Source organism: Acipenser ruthenus, chromosome 44 (assembly GCF_902713425.1).
Source record: "Acipenser ruthenus chromosome 44, fAciRut3.2 maternal haplotype, whole genome shotgun sequence".
NCBI classification, from domain to species: domain Eukaryota; kingdom Metazoa; phylum Chordata; class Actinopteri; order Acipenseriformes; family Acipenseridae; genus Acipenser; species Acipenser ruthenus.
The window spans coordinates 5,032,275-5,045,025 of record NC_081232.1 but is presented as its reverse complement, the minus strand read 5'-3'; the positions used below and the strand labels follow the sequence as shown (position 1 = coordinate 5,045,025).

General features: G+C 44.1%; 56 non-coding genes and 1 pseudogene across 56 annotated transcripts; all 57 read left to right on the top strand.

Annotated features, from left to right (window-relative positions):
- Positions 1–93: 93 nt before the first annotated feature.
- Positions 94–212, top strand: LOC131718679 (5S ribosomal RNA). Its single transcript, XR_009317575.1, has one exon. It is a non-coding gene; the product is annotated as a 5S ribosomal RNA (ribosomal RNA).
- Positions 213–312: 100 nt separating this feature from the next.
- Positions 313–431, top strand: LOC131718678 (5S ribosomal RNA). The gene has a single exon (XR_009317574.1). It is a non-coding gene; the product is annotated as a 5S ribosomal RNA (ribosomal RNA).
- A 114-nt stretch (positions 432–545) lies between these two features.
- On the top strand, positions 546–664 carry LOC131718677 (5S ribosomal RNA). Its single transcript, XR_009317573.1, has one exon. It is a non-coding gene; the product is annotated as a 5S ribosomal RNA (ribosomal RNA).
- Positions 665–764: 100 nt separating this feature from the next.
- Positions 765–883, top strand: LOC131718676 (5S ribosomal RNA). Its single transcript, XR_009317572.1, has one exon. It is a non-coding gene; the product is annotated as a 5S ribosomal RNA (ribosomal RNA).
- Positions 884–997: 114 nt separating this feature from the next.
- LOC131714163 (5S ribosomal RNA) lies at positions 998–1,116 on the top strand (annotated as a pseudogene).
- Positions 1,117–1,216: 100 nt separating this feature from the next.
- On the top strand, positions 1,217–1,335 carry LOC131718675 (5S ribosomal RNA). The gene has a single exon (XR_009317571.1). It is a non-coding gene; the product is annotated as a 5S ribosomal RNA (ribosomal RNA).
- A 114-nt stretch (positions 1,336–1,449) lies between these two features.
- Positions 1,450–1,568, top strand: LOC131718674 (5S ribosomal RNA). The gene has a single exon (XR_009317570.1). It is a non-coding gene; the product is annotated as a 5S ribosomal RNA (ribosomal RNA).
- A 114-nt stretch (positions 1,569–1,682) lies between these two features.
- On the top strand, positions 1,683–1,801 carry LOC131718673 (5S ribosomal RNA). The gene has a single exon (XR_009317569.1). It is a non-coding gene; the product is annotated as a 5S ribosomal RNA (ribosomal RNA).
- A 100-nt stretch (positions 1,802–1,901) lies between these two features.
- On the top strand, positions 1,902–2,020 carry LOC131718672 (5S ribosomal RNA). Its single transcript, XR_009317568.1, has one exon. It is a non-coding gene; the product is annotated as a 5S ribosomal RNA (ribosomal RNA).
- A 100-nt stretch (positions 2,021–2,120) lies between these two features.
- On the top strand, positions 2,121–2,239 carry LOC131710523 (5S ribosomal RNA). Its single transcript, XR_009312397.1, has one exon. It is a non-coding gene; the product is annotated as a 5S ribosomal RNA (ribosomal RNA).
- Positions 2,240–2,350: 111 nt separating this feature from the next.
- Positions 2,351–2,469, top strand: LOC131712760 (5S ribosomal RNA). Its single transcript, XR_009314649.1, has one exon. It is a non-coding gene; the product is annotated as a 5S ribosomal RNA (ribosomal RNA).
- A 109-nt stretch (positions 2,470–2,578) lies between these two features.
- On the top strand, positions 2,579–2,697 carry LOC131718670 (5S ribosomal RNA). The gene has a single exon (XR_009317566.1). It is a non-coding gene; the product is annotated as a 5S ribosomal RNA (ribosomal RNA).
- Positions 2,698–2,811: 114 nt separating this feature from the next.
- On the top strand, positions 2,812–2,930 carry LOC131718669 (5S ribosomal RNA). The gene has a single exon (XR_009317565.1). It is a non-coding gene; the product is annotated as a 5S ribosomal RNA (ribosomal RNA).
- Positions 2,931–3,030: 100 nt separating this feature from the next.
- LOC131712507 (5S ribosomal RNA) lies at positions 3,031–3,149 on the top strand. Its single transcript, XR_009314398.1, has one exon. It is a non-coding gene; the product is annotated as a 5S ribosomal RNA (ribosomal RNA).
- Positions 3,150–3,249: 100 nt separating this feature from the next.
- On the top strand, positions 3,250–3,368 carry LOC131712580 (5S ribosomal RNA). The gene has a single exon (XR_009314471.1). It is a non-coding gene; the product is annotated as a 5S ribosomal RNA (ribosomal RNA).
- A 100-nt stretch (positions 3,369–3,468) lies between these two features.
- On the top strand, positions 3,469–3,587 carry LOC131718668 (5S ribosomal RNA). Its single transcript, XR_009317564.1, has one exon. It is a non-coding gene; the product is annotated as a 5S ribosomal RNA (ribosomal RNA).
- Positions 3,588–3,687: 100 nt separating this feature from the next.
- On the top strand, positions 3,688–3,806 carry LOC131718667 (5S ribosomal RNA). The gene has a single exon (XR_009317563.1). It is a non-coding gene; the product is annotated as a 5S ribosomal RNA (ribosomal RNA).
- A 100-nt stretch (positions 3,807–3,906) lies between these two features.
- Positions 3,907–4,025, top strand: LOC131718666 (5S ribosomal RNA). The gene has a single exon (XR_009317562.1). It is a non-coding gene; the product is annotated as a 5S ribosomal RNA (ribosomal RNA).
- A 100-nt stretch (positions 4,026–4,125) lies between these two features.
- LOC131718664 (5S ribosomal RNA) lies at positions 4,126–4,244 on the top strand. The gene has a single exon (XR_009317560.1). It is a non-coding gene; the product is annotated as a 5S ribosomal RNA (ribosomal RNA).
- Positions 4,245–4,344: 100 nt separating this feature from the next.
- Positions 4,345–4,463, top strand: LOC131718663 (5S ribosomal RNA). Its single transcript, XR_009317559.1, has one exon. It is a non-coding gene; the product is annotated as a 5S ribosomal RNA (ribosomal RNA).
- A 114-nt stretch (positions 4,464–4,577) lies between these two features.
- LOC131718648 (5S ribosomal RNA) lies at positions 4,578–4,696 on the top strand. The gene has a single exon (XR_009317544.1). It is a non-coding gene; the product is annotated as a 5S ribosomal RNA (ribosomal RNA).
- A 100-nt stretch (positions 4,697–4,796) lies between these two features.
- On the top strand, positions 4,797–4,915 carry LOC131718662 (5S ribosomal RNA). The gene has a single exon (XR_009317558.1). It is a non-coding gene; the product is annotated as a 5S ribosomal RNA (ribosomal RNA).
- A 100-nt stretch (positions 4,916–5,015) lies between these two features.
- LOC131718637 (5S ribosomal RNA) lies at positions 5,016–5,134 on the top strand. The gene has a single exon (XR_009317533.1). It is a non-coding gene; the product is annotated as a 5S ribosomal RNA (ribosomal RNA).
- Positions 5,135–5,234: 100 nt separating this feature from the next.
- On the top strand, positions 5,235–5,353 carry LOC131718661 (5S ribosomal RNA). The gene has a single exon (XR_009317557.1). It is a non-coding gene; the product is annotated as a 5S ribosomal RNA (ribosomal RNA).
- A 100-nt stretch (positions 5,354–5,453) lies between these two features.
- Positions 5,454–5,572, top strand: LOC131718660 (5S ribosomal RNA). Its single transcript, XR_009317556.1, has one exon. It is a non-coding gene; the product is annotated as a 5S ribosomal RNA (ribosomal RNA).
- Positions 5,573–5,672: 100 nt separating this feature from the next.
- LOC131712578 (5S ribosomal RNA) lies at positions 5,673–5,791 on the top strand. Its single transcript, XR_009314469.1, has one exon. It is a non-coding gene; the product is annotated as a 5S ribosomal RNA (ribosomal RNA).
- A 100-nt stretch (positions 5,792–5,891) lies between these two features.
- On the top strand, positions 5,892–6,010 carry LOC131720709 (5S ribosomal RNA). Its single transcript, XR_009319606.1, has one exon. It is a non-coding gene; the product is annotated as a 5S ribosomal RNA (ribosomal RNA).
- Positions 6,011–6,124: 114 nt separating this feature from the next.
- LOC131709891 (5S ribosomal RNA) lies at positions 6,125–6,243 on the top strand. Its single transcript, XR_009311755.1, has one exon. It is a non-coding gene; the product is annotated as a 5S ribosomal RNA (ribosomal RNA).
- A 100-nt stretch (positions 6,244–6,343) lies between these two features.
- Positions 6,344–6,462, top strand: LOC131718658 (5S ribosomal RNA). The gene has a single exon (XR_009317554.1). It is a non-coding gene; the product is annotated as a 5S ribosomal RNA (ribosomal RNA).
- A 100-nt stretch (positions 6,463–6,562) lies between these two features.
- On the top strand, positions 6,563–6,681 carry LOC131718657 (5S ribosomal RNA). Its single transcript, XR_009317553.1, has one exon. It is a non-coding gene; the product is annotated as a 5S ribosomal RNA (ribosomal RNA).
- Positions 6,682–6,781: 100 nt separating this feature from the next.
- On the top strand, positions 6,782–6,900 carry LOC131718656 (5S ribosomal RNA). Its single transcript, XR_009317552.1, has one exon. It is a non-coding gene; the product is annotated as a 5S ribosomal RNA (ribosomal RNA).
- Positions 6,901–7,014: 114 nt separating this feature from the next.
- Positions 7,015–7,133, top strand: LOC131710155 (5S ribosomal RNA). The gene has a single exon (XR_009312024.1). It is a non-coding gene; the product is annotated as a 5S ribosomal RNA (ribosomal RNA).
- A 100-nt stretch (positions 7,134–7,233) lies between these two features.
- Positions 7,234–7,352, top strand: LOC131718655 (5S ribosomal RNA). The gene has a single exon (XR_009317551.1). It is a non-coding gene; the product is annotated as a 5S ribosomal RNA (ribosomal RNA).
- Positions 7,353–7,452: 100 nt separating this feature from the next.
- On the top strand, positions 7,453–7,571 carry LOC131718654 (5S ribosomal RNA). The gene has a single exon (XR_009317550.1). It is a non-coding gene; the product is annotated as a 5S ribosomal RNA (ribosomal RNA).
- Positions 7,572–7,671: 100 nt separating this feature from the next.
- On the top strand, positions 7,672–7,790 carry LOC131711429 (5S ribosomal RNA). The gene has a single exon (XR_009313312.1). It is a non-coding gene; the product is annotated as a 5S ribosomal RNA (ribosomal RNA).
- Positions 7,791–7,890: 100 nt separating this feature from the next.
- Positions 7,891–8,009, top strand: LOC131718653 (5S ribosomal RNA). The gene has a single exon (XR_009317549.1). It is a non-coding gene; the product is annotated as a 5S ribosomal RNA (ribosomal RNA).
- A 100-nt stretch (positions 8,010–8,109) lies between these two features.
- On the top strand, positions 8,110–8,228 carry LOC131718652 (5S ribosomal RNA). The gene has a single exon (XR_009317548.1). It is a non-coding gene; the product is annotated as a 5S ribosomal RNA (ribosomal RNA).
- Positions 8,229–8,328: 100 nt separating this feature from the next.
- LOC131718651 (5S ribosomal RNA) lies at positions 8,329–8,447 on the top strand. The gene has a single exon (XR_009317547.1). It is a non-coding gene; the product is annotated as a 5S ribosomal RNA (ribosomal RNA).
- A 100-nt stretch (positions 8,448–8,547) lies between these two features.
- LOC131718650 (5S ribosomal RNA) lies at positions 8,548–8,666 on the top strand. The gene has a single exon (XR_009317546.1). It is a non-coding gene; the product is annotated as a 5S ribosomal RNA (ribosomal RNA).
- A 114-nt stretch (positions 8,667–8,780) lies between these two features.
- Positions 8,781–8,899, top strand: LOC131710840 (5S ribosomal RNA). Its single transcript, XR_009312722.1, has one exon. It is a non-coding gene; the product is annotated as a 5S ribosomal RNA (ribosomal RNA).
- A 114-nt stretch (positions 8,900–9,013) lies between these two features.
- On the top strand, positions 9,014–9,132 carry LOC131718649 (5S ribosomal RNA). Its single transcript, XR_009317545.1, has one exon. It is a non-coding gene; the product is annotated as a 5S ribosomal RNA (ribosomal RNA).
- A 100-nt stretch (positions 9,133–9,232) lies between these two features.
- LOC131718647 (5S ribosomal RNA) lies at positions 9,233–9,351 on the top strand. The gene has a single exon (XR_009317543.1). It is a non-coding gene; the product is annotated as a 5S ribosomal RNA (ribosomal RNA).
- Positions 9,352–9,451: 100 nt separating this feature from the next.
- LOC131710308 (5S ribosomal RNA) lies at positions 9,452–9,570 on the top strand. Its single transcript, XR_009312180.1, has one exon. It is a non-coding gene; the product is annotated as a 5S ribosomal RNA (ribosomal RNA).
- A 114-nt stretch (positions 9,571–9,684) lies between these two features.
- Positions 9,685–9,803, top strand: LOC131711623 (5S ribosomal RNA). Its single transcript, XR_009313509.1, has one exon. It is a non-coding gene; the product is annotated as a 5S ribosomal RNA (ribosomal RNA).
- A 100-nt stretch (positions 9,804–9,903) lies between these two features.
- Positions 9,904–10,022, top strand: LOC131710732 (5S ribosomal RNA). The gene has a single exon (XR_009312614.1). It is a non-coding gene; the product is annotated as a 5S ribosomal RNA (ribosomal RNA).
- Positions 10,023–10,122: 100 nt separating this feature from the next.
- On the top strand, positions 10,123–10,241 carry LOC131710368 (5S ribosomal RNA). Its single transcript, XR_009312240.1, has one exon. It is a non-coding gene; the product is annotated as a 5S ribosomal RNA (ribosomal RNA).
- A 114-nt stretch (positions 10,242–10,355) lies between these two features.
- On the top strand, positions 10,356–10,474 carry LOC131718646 (5S ribosomal RNA). The gene has a single exon (XR_009317542.1). It is a non-coding gene; the product is annotated as a 5S ribosomal RNA (ribosomal RNA).
- A 121-nt stretch (positions 10,475–10,595) lies between these two features.
- On the top strand, positions 10,596–10,714 carry LOC131718645 (5S ribosomal RNA). The gene has a single exon (XR_009317541.1). It is a non-coding gene; the product is annotated as a 5S ribosomal RNA (ribosomal RNA).
- Positions 10,715–10,828: 114 nt separating this feature from the next.
- LOC131718644 (5S ribosomal RNA) lies at positions 10,829–10,947 on the top strand. The gene has a single exon (XR_009317540.1). It is a non-coding gene; the product is annotated as a 5S ribosomal RNA (ribosomal RNA).
- A 100-nt stretch (positions 10,948–11,047) lies between these two features.
- Positions 11,048–11,166, top strand: LOC131718643 (5S ribosomal RNA). The gene has a single exon (XR_009317539.1). It is a non-coding gene; the product is annotated as a 5S ribosomal RNA (ribosomal RNA).
- Positions 11,167–11,280: 114 nt separating this feature from the next.
- Positions 11,281–11,399, top strand: LOC131710839 (5S ribosomal RNA). Its single transcript, XR_009312721.1, has one exon. It is a non-coding gene; the product is annotated as a 5S ribosomal RNA (ribosomal RNA).
- A 114-nt stretch (positions 11,400–11,513) lies between these two features.
- Positions 11,514–11,632, top strand: LOC131718642 (5S ribosomal RNA). The gene has a single exon (XR_009317538.1). It is a non-coding gene; the product is annotated as a 5S ribosomal RNA (ribosomal RNA).
- Positions 11,633–11,732: 100 nt separating this feature from the next.
- On the top strand, positions 11,733–11,851 carry LOC131718641 (5S ribosomal RNA). Its single transcript, XR_009317537.1, has one exon. It is a non-coding gene; the product is annotated as a 5S ribosomal RNA (ribosomal RNA).
- Positions 11,852–11,951: 100 nt separating this feature from the next.
- LOC131718640 (5S ribosomal RNA) lies at positions 11,952–12,070 on the top strand. The gene has a single exon (XR_009317536.1). It is a non-coding gene; the product is annotated as a 5S ribosomal RNA (ribosomal RNA).
- A 114-nt stretch (positions 12,071–12,184) lies between these two features.
- Positions 12,185–12,303, top strand: LOC131711622 (5S ribosomal RNA). The gene has a single exon (XR_009313508.1). It is a non-coding gene; the product is annotated as a 5S ribosomal RNA (ribosomal RNA).
- Positions 12,304–12,403: 100 nt separating this feature from the next.
- Positions 12,404–12,522, top strand: LOC131718639 (5S ribosomal RNA). Its single transcript, XR_009317535.1, has one exon. It is a non-coding gene; the product is annotated as a 5S ribosomal RNA (ribosomal RNA).
- A 100-nt stretch (positions 12,523–12,622) lies between these two features.
- On the top strand, positions 12,623–12,741 carry LOC131711843 (5S ribosomal RNA). The gene has a single exon (XR_009313732.1). It is a non-coding gene; the product is annotated as a 5S ribosomal RNA (ribosomal RNA).
- The last annotated feature ends 10 nt before the right edge of the window (positions 12,742–12,751 follow it).

Here is a 12,751-nt window from a genome sequence, read left to right as displayed (position 1 = left end):
TTACAATTGAAATGTGTGGAGGACAAAAGGAAATTTTGGAGGAATCACCCCCAGCTCACTAAACATAAAAGTCATGAAAGCAGAACAGCAATCGCCTGCGGCCACACCACCTTGAATAAGCCTGATCTCGTCTGATCTCAGAAGCTAAGCAATGTTGGGCTTGGTTAGTACTTGGATGGGAGACCACCTGGGAATATCAAGTGCTGCAGGCATTACATTTTACAATTGAAATGTGTGGAGGACAAAAGGAAATTTTGGAGGAATCACCCCCAGCTCACTAAACATAAAAGTCATGAAAGCAGAAATGCACTCGCCTGCGGCCACACCACCTTGAATAAGCCTGATCTCGTCTGATCTCAGAAGCTAAGCAATGTTGGGCTTGGTTAGTACTTGGATGGGAGACCACCTGGGAATATCAAGTGCTGCAGGCATTACATTTTTGTAATTACATTTTACAATTGAAATGTGTGGAGGACAAAAGGAAATTTTGGAGGAATCACCCCCAGCTCACTAAACATAAAAGTCATGAAAGCAGAAATGCAATCGCCTGCGGCCACACCACCTTGAATAAGCCTGATCTCGTCTGATCTCAGAAGCTAAGCAATGTTGGGCTTGGTTAGTACTTGGATGGGAGACCACCTGGGAATATCAAGTGCTGCAGGCATTACATTTTACAATTGAAATGTGTGGAGGACAAAAGGAAATTTTGGAGGAATCACCCCGAGCTCACTAAACATAAAAGTCATGAAAGCAGAAATGCAATCGCCTGCGGCCACACCACCTTGAATAAGCCTGATCTCGTCTGATCTCAGAAGCTAAGCAATGTTGGGCTTGGTTAGTACTTGGATGGGAGACCACCTGGGAATATCAAGTGCTGCAGGCATTACATTTTTGTAATTACATTTTACAATTGAAATGTGTGGAGGACAAAAGGAAATTTTGGAGGAATCACCCCCAGCTCACTAAACATAAAAGTCATGAAAGCAGAAATGCAATCGCCTGCGGCCACACCACCTTGAATAAGAATGATCTTGTCTGATCTCAGAAGCTAAGCAATGTTGGGCTTGGTTAGTACTTGGATGGGAGACCACCTGGGAATATCAAGTGCTGCAGGCATTACATTTTACAATTGAAATGTGTGGAGGACAAAAGGAAATTTTGGAGGAATCACCCCCAGCTCACTAAACATAAAAGTCATGAAAGCAGAACAGCAATCGCCTGCGGCCACACCACCTTGAATAAGCCTGATCTCGTCTGATCTCAGAAGCTAAGCAATGTTGGGCTTGGTTAGTACTTGGATGGGAGACCACCTGGGAATATCAAGTGCTGCAGGCATTACATTTTTGTAATTACATTTTACAATTGAAATGTGTGGAGGACAAAAGGAAATTTTGGAGGAATCACCCCCAGCTCACTAAACATAAAAGTCATGAAAGCAGAAATGCAATCGCCTGCGGCCACACCACCTTGAATAAGCCTGATCTCGTCTGATCTCAGAAGCTAAGCAATGTTGGGCTTGGTTAGTACTTGGATGGGAGACCACCTGGGAATATCAAGTGCTGCAGGCATTACATTTTTGTAATTACATTTTACAATTGAAATGTGTGGAGGACAAAAGGAAATTTTGGAGGAATCACCCCCAGCTCACTAAACATAAAAGTCATGAAAGCAGAAATGCAATCGCCTGCGGCCACACCACCTTGAATAAGCCTGATCTCGTCTGATCTCAGAAGCTAAGCAATGTTGGGCTTGGTTAGTACTTGGATGGGAGACCACCTGGGAATATCAAGTGCTGCAGGCATTACATTTTACAATTGAAATGTGTGGAGGACAAAAGGAAATTTTGGAGGAATCACCCCCAGCTCACTAAACATAAAAGTCATGAAAGCAGAAATGCAATCGCCTGCGGCCACACCACCTTGAATAAGCCTGATCTCGTCTGATCTCAGAAGCTAAGCAATGTTGGGCTTGGTTAGTACTTGGATGGGAGACCACCTGGGAATATCAAGTGCTGCAGGCATTACATTTTACAATTGAAATGTGTGGAGGACAAAAGGAAATTTTGGAGGAATCACCCCCAGCTCACTAAACATAAAAGTCATGAAAGCAGAAATGCAATCGCCTGCGGCAACACCACCTTGAATAAGCCTGATCTCGTCTGATCTCAGAAGCTAAGCAATGTTGGGCTTGGTTAGTACTTGGATGGGAGACCACCTGGGAATATCAAGTGCTGCAGGCATTACATTTTTGTAATTACATTTTACAATTGAAATGTGTGGACAAAAGGAAATTTTGGAGGAATCACCCCCAGCTCACTAAACATAAAAGTCATGAAAGCAGAAATGCAATCGCCTGCGGCCACACCACCTTGAATAAGCCTGATCTCGTCTGATCTCAGAAGCTAAGCAATGTTGGGCTTGGTAATTACTTGGATGGGAGACCACCTGGGAATATCAAGTGCTGCAGGCATTACATTTTACAATAGAAATGTGTGGAGGACAAAAGGAAATTTTGGAGGAATCACCCCCAGCTCACTAAACATAAAAGTCATGAAAGCAATGAAAGCAGAAATGCAATCGCCTGCGGCCACACCACCTTGAATAAGCCTGATCTCGTCTGATCTCAGAAGCTAAGCAATGTTGGGCTTGGTTAGTACTTGGATGGGAGACCACCTGGGAATATCAAGTGCTGCAGGCATTACATTTTTGTAATTACATTTTACAATTGAAATGTGTGGAGGACAAAAGGAAATTTTGGAGGAATCACCCCCAGCTCACTAAACATAAAAGTCATGAAAGCAGAAATGCAATCGCCTGCGGCCACACCACCTTGAATAAGCCTGATCTCGTCTGATCTCAGAAGCTAAGCAATGTTGGGCTTGGTTAGTACTTGGATGGGAGACCACCTGGGAATATCAAGTGCTGCAGGCATTACATTTTACAATTGAAATGTGTGGAGGACAAAAGGAAATTTTGGAGGAATCACCCCCAGCTCACTAAACATAAAAGTCATGAAAGCAGAAATGCAATCGCCTGCGGCCACACCACCTTGAATAAACCTGATCTCGTCTGATCTCAGAAGCTAAGCAATGTTGGGCTTGGTTAGTACTTGGATGGGAGACCACCTGGGAATATCAAGTGCTGCAGGCATTACATTTTAGAATTGAAATGTGTGGAGGACAAAAGGAAATTTTGGAGGAATCACCCCCAGCTCACTAAACATAAAAGTCATGAAAGCAGAAATGCAATCGCCTGCGGCCACACCACCTTGAATAAGCCTGATCTCGTCTGATCTCAGAAGCTAAGCAATGTTGGGCTTTGTTAGTACTTGGATGGGAGACCACCTGGGAATATCAAGTGCTGCAGGCATTACATTTTACAATTGAAATGTGTGGAGGACAAAAGGAAATTTTGGAGGAATCACCCCCAGCTCACTAAACATAAAAGTCATGAAAGCAGAACAGCAATCGCCTGCGGCCACACCACCTTGAATAAGCCTGATCTCGTCTGATCTCAGAAGCTAAGCAATGTTGGGCTTGGTTAGTACTTGGATGGGAGACCACCTGGGAATATCAAGTGCTGCAGGCATTACATTTTACAATTGAAATGTGTGGAGGACAAAAGGAAATTTTGGAGGAATCACCCCCAGATCACTAAACATAAAAGTCATGAAAGCAGAAATGCAATCGCCTGCGGCCACACCACCTTGAATAAGCCTGATCTCGTCTGATCTCAGAAGCTAAGCAATGTTGGGCTTGGTTAGTACTTGGATGGGAGACCACCTGGGAATATCAAGTGCTGCAGGCATTACATTTTACAATTGAAATGTGTGGAGGACAAAAGGAAATTTTGGAGGAATCACCCCCAGCTCACTAAACATAAAAGTCATGAAAGCAGAAATGCAATCGCCTGCGGCCACACCACCTTGAATAAGCCTGATCTCGTCTGATCTCAGAAGCTAAGCAATGTTGGGCTTGGTTAGTACTTGGATGGGAGACCACCTGGGAATATCAAGTGCTGCAGGCATTACATTTTACAATTGAAATGTGTGGAGGACAAAAGGAAATTTTGGAGGAATCACCCCCAGCTCACTAAACATAAAAGTCATGAAAGCAGAAATGCAATCGCCTGCGGCCACACCACCTTGAATAAGCCTGATCTCGTCTGATCTCAGAAGCTAAGCAATGTTGGGCTTGGTTAGTACTTGGATGGGAGACCACCTGGGAATATCAAGTGCTGCAGGCATTACATTTTACAATTGAAATGTGTGGAGGACAAAAGGAAATTTTGGAGGAATCACCCCCAGCTCACTAAACATAAAAGTCATGAAAGCAGAAATGCAATCGCCTGCGGCCACACCACCTTGAATAAGCCTGATCTCGTCTGATCTCAGAAGCTAAGCAATGTTGGGCTTGGTTAGTACTTGGATGGGAGACCACCTGGGAATATCAAGTGCTGCAGGCATTACATTTTTGTAATTACATTTTACAATTGAAATGTGTGGAGGACAAAAGGAAATTTTGGAGGAATCACCCCCAGCTCACTAAACATAAAAGTCATGAAAGCAGAAATGCAATCGCCTGCGGCCACACCACCTTGAATAAGCCTGATCTCGTCTGATCTCAGAAGCTAAGCAAAGTTGGGCTTGGTTAGTACTTGGATGGGAGACCACCTGGGAATATCAAGTGCTGCAGGCATTACATTTTACAATTGAAATGTGTGGAGGACAAAAGGAAATTTTGGAGGAATCACCCCCAGCTCACTAAACATAAAAGTCATGAAAGCAGAAATGCAATCGCCTGCGGCCACACCACCTTGAATAAGCCTGATCTCGTCTGATCTCAGAAGCTAAGCAATGTTGGGCTTGGTTAGTACTTGGATGGGAGACCACCTGGGAATATCAAGTGCTGCAGGCATTACATTTTACAATTGAAATGTGTGGAGGACAAAAGGAAATTTTGGAGGAATCACCCCCAGCTCACTAAACATAAAAGTCATGAAAGCAGAAATGCAATCGCCTGCGGCCACACCACCTTGAATAAGCCTGATCTCGTCTGATCTCAGAAGCTAAGCAAAGTTGGGCTTGGTTAGTACTTGGATGGGAGACCACCTGGGAATATCAAGTGCTGCAGGCATTACATTTTACAATTGAAATGTGTGGAGGACAAAAGGAAATTTTGGAGGAATCACCCCCAGCTCACTAAACATAAAAGTCATGAAAGCAGAAATGCAATCGCCTGCGGCCACACCACCTTGAATAAGCCTGATCTCGTCTGATCTCAGAAGCTAAGCAATGTTGGGCTTGGTTAGTACTTGGATGGGAGACCACCTGGGAATATCAAGTGCTGCAGGCATTACATTTTACAATTGAAATGTGTGGAGGACAAAAGGAAATTTTGGAGGAATCACCCCCAGCTCACTAAACATAAAAGTCATGAAAGCAGAAATGCAATCGCCTGCGGCCACACCACCTTGAATAAGCCTGATCTCGTCTGATCTCAGAAGCTAAGCAATGTTGGGCTTGGTTAGTACTTGGATGGGAGACCACCTGGGAATATCAAGTGCTGCAGGCATTACATTTTACAATTGAAATGTGTGGAGGACAAAAGGAAATTTTGGAGGAATCACCCCCAGCTCACTAAACATAAAAGTCATGAAAGCAGAAATGCAATCGCCTGCGGCCACACCACCTTGAATAAGCCTGATCTCGTCTGATCTCAGAAGCTAAGCAATGTTGGGCTTTGTTAGTACTTGGATGGGAGACCACCTGGGAATATCAAGTGCTGCAGGCATTACATTTTACAATTGAAATGTGTGGAGGACAAAAGGAAATTTTGGAGGAATCACCCCCAGCTCACTAAACATAAAAGTCATGAAAGCAGAACAGCAATCGCCTGCGGCCACACCACCTTGAATAAGCCTGATCTCGTCTGATCTCAGAAGCTAAGCAACGTTGGGCTTGGTTAGTACTTGGATGGGAGACCACCTGGGAATATCAAGTGCTGCAGGCATTACATTTTTGTAATTACATTTTACAATTGAAATGTGTGGAGGACAAAAGGAAATTTTGGAGGAATCACCCCCAGCTCACTAAACATAAAAGTCATGAAAGCAGAAATGCAATCGCCTGCGGTCACACCACCTTGAATAAGCCTGATCTCGTCTGATCTCAGAAGCTAAGCAATGTTGGGCTTGGTTAGTACTTGGATGGGAGACCACCTGGGAATATCAAGTGCTGCAGGCATTACATTTTACAATTGAAATGTGTGGAGGACAAAAGGAAATTTTGGAGGAATCACCCCCAGCTCACTAAACATAAAAGTCATGAAAGCAGAACAGCAATCGCCTGCGGCCACACCACCTTGAATAAGCCTGATCTCGTCTGATCTCAGAAGCTAAGCAATGTTGGGCTTGGTTAGTACTTGGATGGGAGACCACCTGGGAATATCAAGTGCTGCAGGCATTACATTTTACAATTGAAATGTGTGGAGGACAAAAGGAAATTTTGGAGGAATCACCCCCAGATCACTAAACATAAAAGTCATGAAAGCAGAAATGCAATCGCCTGCGGCCACACCACCTTGAATAAGCCTGATCTCGTCTGATCTCAGAAGCTAAGCAATGTTGGGCTTGGTTAGTACTTGGATGGGAGACCACCTGGGAATATCAAGTGCTGCAGGCATTACATTTTACAATTGAAATGTGTGGAGGACAAAAGGAAATTTTGGAGGAATCACCCCCAGCTCACTAAACATAAAAGTCATGAAAGCAGAAATGCAATCGCCTGCGGCCACACCACCTTGAATAAGCCTGATCTCGTCTGATCTCAGAAGCTAAGCAATGTTGGGCTTGGTTAGTACTTGGATGGGAGACCACCTGGGAATATCAAGTGCTGCAGGCATTACATTTTTGTAATTACATTTTACAATTGAAATGTGTGGAGGACAAAAGGAAATTTTGGAGGAATCACCCCCAGCTCACTAAACATAAAAGTCATGAAAGCAGAAATGCAATCGCCTGTGGCCACACCACCTTGAATAAGCCTGATCTCGTCTGATCTCAGAAGCTAAGCAATGTTGGGCTTGGTTAGTACTTGGATGGGAGACCACCTGGGAATATCAAGTGCTGCAGGCATTACATTTTACAATTGAAATGTGTGGAGGACAAAAGGAAATTTTGGAGGAATCACCCCCAGCTCACTAAACATAAAAGTCATGAAAGCAGAAATGCAATCGCCTGCGGCCACACCACCTTGAATAAGCCTGATCTCGTCTGATCTCAGAAGCTAAGCAATGTTGGGCTTGGTTAGTACTTGGATGGGAGACCACCTGGGAATATCAAGTGCTGCAGGCATTACATTTTACAATTGAAATGTGTGGAGGACAAAAGGAAATTTTGGAGGAATCACCCCCAGCTCACTAAACATAAAAGTCATGAAAGCAGAAATGCAATCGCCTGCGGCCACACCACCTTGAATAAGCCTGATCTCGTCTGATCTCAGAAGCTAAGCAATGTTGGGCTTGGTTAGTACTTGGATGGGAGACCACCTGGGAATATCAAGTGCTGCAGGCATTACATTTTACAATTGAAATGTGTGGAGGACAAAAGGAAATTTTGGAGGAATCACCCCCAGCTCACTAAACATAAAAGTCATGAAAGCAGAACAGCAATCGCCTGCGGCCACACCACATTGAATAAGCCTGATCTCGTCTGATCTCAGAAGCTAAGCAATGTTGGGCTTGGTTAGTACTTGGATGGGAGACCACCTGGGAATGTCAAGTGCTGCAGGCATTACATTTTACAATTGAAATGTGTGGAGGACAAAAGGAAATTTTGGAGGAATCACCCCCAGCTCACTAAACATAAAAGTCATGAAAGCAAAAATGCAATCGCCTGCGGCCACACCACCTTGAATAAGCCTGATCTCGTCTGATCTCAGAAGCTAAGCAATGTTGGGCTTGGTTAGTACTTGGATGGGAGACCACCTGGGAATATCAAGTGCTGCAGGCATTACATTTTACAATTGAAATGTGTGGAGGACAAAAGGAAATTTTGGAGGAATCACCCCCAGCTCACTAAACATAAAAGTCATGAAAGCAGAAATGCAATCGCCTGCGGCCACACCACCTTGAATAAGCCTGATCTCGTCTGATCTCAGAAGCTAAGCAATGTTGGGCTTGGTTAGTACTTGGATGGGAGACCACCTGGGAATATCAAGTGCTGCAGGCATTACATTTTACAATTGAAATGTGTGGAGGACAAAAGGAAATTTTGGAGGAATCACCCCCAGCTCACTAAACATAAAAGTCATGAAAGCAGAAATGCAATCGCCTGCGGCCACACCACCTTGAATAAGCCTGATCTCGTCTGATCTCAGAAGCTAAGCAATGTTGGGCTTGGTTAGTACTTGGATGGGAGACCACCTGGGAATATCAAGTGCTGCAGGCATTACATGTTACAATTGAAATGTGTGGAGGACAAAAGGAAATTTTGGAGGAATCACCCCCAGCTCACTAAACATAAAAGTCATGAAAGCAGAAATGCAATCGCCTGCGGCCACACCACCTTGAATAAGCCTGATCTCGTCTGATCTCAGAAGCTAAGCAATGTTGGGCTTGGTTAGTACTTGGATGGGAGACCACCTGGGAATATCAAGTGCTGCAGGCATTACATTTTTGTAATTACATTTTACAATTAAAATGTGTGGAGGACAAAAGGAAATTTTGGCGGAATCACCCCCAGCTCATTAAACATAAAAGTCATGAAAGCAGAACAGCAATCACCTGCGGCCACACCACCTTGAATAAGCCTGATCTCGTCTGATCTCAGAAGCTAAGCAATGTTGGGCTTGGTTAGTACTTGGATGGGAGACCACCTGGGAATATCAAGTGCTGCAGGCATTACATTTTTGTAATTACATTTTACAATTGAAATGTGTGGAGGACAAAAGGAAATTTTGGAGGAATCACCCCCAGCTCACTAAACATAAAAGTCATGAAAGCAGAAATGCAATCGCCTGCGGCCACACCACCTTGAATAAGCCTGATCTCGTCTGATCTCAGAAGCTAAGCAATGTTGGGCTTGGTTAGTACTTGGATGGGAGACCACCTGGGAATATCAAGTGCTGCAGGCATTACATTTTACAATTGAAATGTGTGGAGGACAAAAGGAAATTTTGGAGGAATCACCCCCAGCTCACTAAACATAAAAGTCATGAAAGCAGAAATGCAATCGCCTGCGGCCACACCACCTTGAATAAGCCTGATCTCGTCTGATCTCAGAAGCTAAGCAATGTTGGGCTTGGTTAGTACTTGGATGGGAGACCACCTGGGAATATCAAGTGCTGCAGGCATTACATTTTACAATTGAAATGTGTGGAGGACAAAAGGAAATTTTGGAGGAATCACCCCCAGCTCACTAAACATAAAAGTCATGAAAGCAGAAAATCAATCGCCTGCGGCCACACCACCTTGAATTAGCCTGATCTCGTCTGATCTCAGAAGCTAAGCAATGTTGGGCTTGGTTAGTACTTGGATGGGAGACCACCTGGGAATATCAAGTGCTGCAGGCATTACATTTTTGTAATTACATTTTACAATTGAAATGTGTGGAGGACAAAAGGAAATTTTGGAGGAATCACCCCCAGCTCACTAAACATAAAAGTCATGAAAGCAGAAATGCAATCGCCTGCGGCCACACCACCTTGAATAAGCCTGATCTCGCCTGATCTCAGAAGCTAAGCAATGTTGGGCTTGGTTAGTACTTGGATGGGAGACCACCTGGGAATATCAAGTGCTGCAGGCATTACATTTTACAATTGAAATGTGTGGAGGACAAAAGGAAATTTTGGAGGAATCACCCCCAGCTCACTAAACATAAAAGTCATGAAAGCAGAACAGCAATCGCCTGCGGCCACACCACCTTGAATAAGCCTGATCTCGTCTGATCTCAGAAGCTAAGCAATGTTGGGCTTGGTTAGTACTTGGATGGGAGGCCACCTGGGAATATCAAGTGCTGCAGGCATTACATTTTACAATTGAAATGTGTGGAGGACAAAAGGAAATTTTGGAGGAATCACCCCTAGCTCACTAAACATAAAAGTCATGAAAGCAGAAATGCAATCGCCTGCGGCCACACCACCTTGAATAAGCCTGATCTCGTCTGATCTCAGAAGCTAAGCAATGTTGGGCTTGGTTAGTACTTGGATGGGAAACCACCTGGGAATATCAAGTGCTGCAGGCATTACATTTTTGTAATTACATTTTACAATTGAAATGTGTGGAGGACAAAAGGAAATTTTGGAGGAATCACCCCCAGCTCACTAAACATAAAAGTCATGAAAGCAGAAATGCAATCGCCTGCGGCCACACCACCTTGAATAAGCCTGATCTCGTCTGATCTCAGAAGCTAAGCAATGTTGGGCTTGGTTAGTACTTGGATGGGAGACCACCTGGGAATATCAAGTGCTGCAGGCATTACATTTTTGTAATTACATTTTACATTTTACAATTGAAATGTGTGGAGGACAAAAGGAAATTTTGGAGGAATCACCCCCAGCTCACTAAACATAAAAGTCATGAAAGCAGAAAATCAATCGCCTGCGGCCACACCACCTTGAATAAGCCTGATCTCGTCTGATCTCAGAAGCTAAGCAATGTTGGGCTTGGTTAGTACTTGGATGGGAGACCACCTGGGAATATCAAGTGCTGCAGGCATTACATTTTTGTAATTACATTTTACAATTGAAATGTGTGGAGGACAAAAGGAAATTTTGGAGGAATCACCCCCAGCTCACTAAACATAAAAGTCATGAAAGCAGAACAGCAATCGCCTGCGGCCACACCACCTTGAATAAGCCTGATCTCGTCTGATCTCAGAAGCTAAGCAATGTTGGGCTTGGTTAGTACTTGGATGGGAGACCACCTGGGAATATCAAGTGCTGCAGGCATTACATTTTACAATTGAAATGTGTGGAGGACAAAAGGAAATTTTGGAGGAATCACCCCCAGCTCACTAAACATAAAAGTCATGAAAGCAGAAATGCAATCGCCTGCGGCCACACCACCTTGAATAAGCCTGATCTCGTCTGATCTCAGAAGCTAAGCAATGTTGGGCTTGGTTAGTACTTGGATGGGAGACCACCTGGGAATATCAAGTGCTGCAGGCATTACATTTTTGTAATTACATTTTACAATTAAAATGTGTGGAGGACAAAAGGAAATTTTGGCGGAATCACCCCCAGCTCATTAAACATAAAAGTCATGAAAGCAGAACAGCAATCACCTGCGGCCACACCACCTTGAATAAGCCTGATCTCGTCTGATCTCAGAAGCTAAGCAATGTTGGGCTTGGTTAGTACTTGGATGGGAGACCACCTGGGAATATCAAGTGCTGCAGGCATTACATTTTTGTAATTACATTTTACAATTGAAATGTGTGGAGGACAAAAGGAAATTTTGGAGGAATCACCCCCAGCTCACTAAACATAAAAGTCATGAAAGCAGAAATGCAATCGCCTGCGGCCACACCACCTTGAATAAGCCTGATCTCGTCTGATCTCAGAAGCTAAGCAATGTTGGGCTTGGTTAGTACTTGGATGGGAGACCACCTGGGAATATCAAGTGCTGCAGGCATTACATTTTACAATTGAAATGTGTGGAGGACAAAAGGAAATTTTGGAGGAATCACCCCCAGCTCACTAAACATAAAAGTCATGAAAGCAGAAATGCAATCGCCTGCGGCCACACCACCTTGAATAAGCCTGATCTCGTCTGATCTCAGAAGCTAAGCAATGTTGGGCTTGGTTAGTACTTGGATGGGAGACCACCTGGGAATATCAAGTGCTGCAGGCATTACATTTTACAATTGAAATGTGTGGAGGACAAAAGGAAATTTTGGAGGAATCACCCCCAGCTCACTAAACATAAAAGTCATGAAAGCAGAAAATCAATCGCCTGCGGCCACACCACCTTGAATAAGCCTGATCTCGTCTGATCTCAGAAGCTAAGCAATGTTGGGCTTGGTTAGTACTTGGATGGGAGACCACCTGGGAATATCAAGTGCTGCAGGCATTACATTTTTGTAATTACATTTTACAATTGAAATGTGTGGAGGACAAAAGGAAATTTTGGAGGAATCACCCCCAGCTCACTAAACATAAAAGTCATGAAAGCAGAAATGCAATCGCCTGCGGCCACACCACCTTGAATAAGCCTGATCTCGCCTGATCTCAGAAGCTAAGCAATGTTGGGCTTGGTTAGTACTTGGATGGGAGACCACCTGGGAATATCAAGTGCTGCAGGCATTACATTTTACAATTGAAATGTGTGGAGGACAAAAGGAAATTTTGGAGGAATCACCCCCAGCTCACTAAACATAAAAGTCATGAAAGCAGAACAGCAATCGCCTGCGGCCACACCACCTTGAATAAGCCTGATCTCGTCTGATCTCAGAAGCTAAGCAATGTTGGGCTTGGTTAGTACTTGGATGGGAGACCACCTGGGAATATCAAGTGCTGCAGGCATTACATTTTACAATTGAAATGTGTGGAGGACAAAAGGAAATTTTGGAGGAATCACCCCTAGCTCACTAAACATAAAAGTCATGAAAGCAGAAATGCAATCGCCTGCGGCCACACCACCTTGAATAAGCCTGATCTTGTCTGATCTCAGAAGCTAAGCAATGTTGGGCTTGGTTAGTACTTGGATGGGAGACCACCTGGGAATATCAAGTGCTGCAGGCATTACATTTTA